The following is a 2558-nucleotide window of genomic DNA, read 5'->3' as shown; positions in this document are numbered from 1 at the left end:
TTTATTGTTAATAATTTAATTAGTTGATTTTAATCAATAAAATCAAGTAATTAATTTATATCATATATTTCGAAAAAGCGGTCATCGTTTTTAATACTCAATTCACCCCCCCCCCCCCTCTTTCGTATTCGATCAATAGACTCCACCATTGGTATCAGAGCCGCGTGCTCTTGATAGCCTAACAGCTAGAGTTGATCGTTTTTTTGGTCTATTTATCGTCTTTTCCGCTGCATTTATTTTTTATCAAATGGATTCCAAACACCTAAAGTGTCCTATATTCAATGGGAAGAACTATGGTTTATGGAAAAATATGATGACCCACTTCATTAAGGGAAACGACTGGGAGTGTTGGTTGATTATCAAGAATGGTCCGAATAAGATCTTACTTGCAACCAGTAATGGCACTACCGTCGAAAAGAAAGAAGAAGACTATATTGAGACGGATTATAAAAAGGCTGAGAAGAATTCAAAAGCAATAAGCTTATTGCAAAACGGTACTATTGCCACTGAATTCGATCGTTTCTCAACCAGTTCATCTGCCAAGGAAATATGAGATGGTCTAGAATTAGCCTATGAGGGAACCACTGTTGTCAAAAAGCAACGTATGACATTACTAATGCAAAAATACGAGCTGTTTGCCATGGAGCAAAACGAGTCAGTTGATAGCATGTCCTCTCGCTTTTCTAGCATCATCAATGGGCAAAAAAATTTAGGAAGAACTTTTGACTCCGAGGAAATTGCTAGAAAAATACTCAGAAGTATGTCTCGCAGATGGAGACATAAAGTATCTGTCATAGAAGAATGTAAGGACCTAACTTCATTATCCTATCAGGAGCTACTCGGAACCTTAATGGCTCACGAGATTACTCTGAATCAGGATGAAGAGGAAGTTGGCACAAGCAAAAAGATGGCCTTACAAGCTGAGTCTAGCAAAGTTGATGATTCTTCAGATATTGAAGATGAAACTGTATTGTTTGTTAAACGTCTTAGGAAAAAGCCCTTCTTTCAAAATCAAAATAAGATAAACAACAAATCAAAGCAAACCCCTAAGAAATCGTTTGAGTCAAAAGGGTCTTTCTCTAATCGTGGATGCTTCAAGTGTGGTGATGATAATCACATGATCAAAGATTGCCCTACATGGAAGAAAATTAAAGACAAAAACCAACGTGACAAAACAAAGAGAGAATTCAAGCAAGTTATGATGGCATACTGTTGGGGAGACTTGGACTCTGAAGATGGCGAATCCGAAGATGAAGAAGAAACTGCCAACGTCTGTCTATGTAGCGTCAGTCTTGACCTATTCTCCGAAAGCGACAATGAAAGCAATGCTTCAAATGCTGAGAAGTGTCTTGTTGGAAATTCAGATTCAGATTCAGAGGATGAAGAGGTAAATTATCTTGAACTTAAAAAGCGTGTTAAGAAACTTTCTAAGGATAATTTAATTAAGTGTTGTGAACATTCCCTTGATCATTGTCATGAACAAAGTCTAGAGTTAAGAGACCTTAAGGAACAGATTTTAGATATTGCTGAGGAAAACCAACTTCTGAAAGCCAACGCCAAAAAGCTCAAATCTAAAGTTATGGCTACTCCAGCTACAACTTCAGATATGACAAATGCTGAGAAGAACGCTCTTGAATTAAAAGTTAAGGCTAGTGATGCCACAACTTCAGAGCTTAAACTTAACATTAAGAATCTTCAAGCTAAAGTTACGGCTAGTGATGCCATAACTTCAGAGCTTAAACTCAACATTAAGCATCTTCAAGCTAAAGTTACAGCTAGTGATGCTATAACTTCTGAGTTGAAGAAAGTCAATGAGATTTTAAAAGATGAGCTTAATGGCAAAGATAGTGTGGTTTTCGAACACAAGAGAGAAATTGTATTTCTCTCTAAGCAATTGGATGAAACTAGCAAAAGTATGTCTCAACTCAAGGTACAACATGAAAAAGAGAAACGTATCTTGAATGAACGTTTTGATAAATTTCGTGAAGACTTTGAGAAAGGTAGCTCTTCCAAGGATTCGAATGTAGATCATTCAAAATGTGGAAAAGAAATTGAGTCCTTGAAAGAATTACTTTTACATGCTCGAAAAGTTCATGATAAGTGGGAAGGAAGCACAAAGGTTCTAAACTTCCTTACTGAACAATCTGACAATAACATGAAGATGGGACTTGGTCATGAATGCTATAGCCGTAGAGACCATGATAAATGCAAATCCAATCCTTCTGAAAATGATTTCAGAAAAAGAAAATACGTTAATCTTCCAGAATACTTGATTTGCAACTACTATGGCTCTACTGGACATATACAAGTGAATTATGTCAAACTTGCTTGGGATAAGAAAAAGAATGTTGAAACTGTTAAGACTTGTGATTTCATAGTGGAAGATGATGTCTCTACTATAGATGAACCTAACAACAATGAAGAACGCAATAATGAGTTTAGATGGACTTATGATATGGCTTTCGATTACTCATCTGTTCCTTCAAAATCAAACAAAATAAATGAGAATCGAAAGCATACATTCAAGCCTAAAGTTCATAACCCTAAACCTAAAGCGT

This window comes from Silene latifolia, chromosome Y (genome assembly GCF_048544455.1).
Source record: "Silene latifolia isolate original U9 population chromosome Y, ASM4854445v1, whole genome shotgun sequence".
NCBI lineage: Eukaryota > Viridiplantae > Streptophyta > Magnoliopsida > Caryophyllales > Caryophyllaceae > Silene > Silene latifolia.
Note: the sequence above shows the minus strand (reverse complement) of the source record.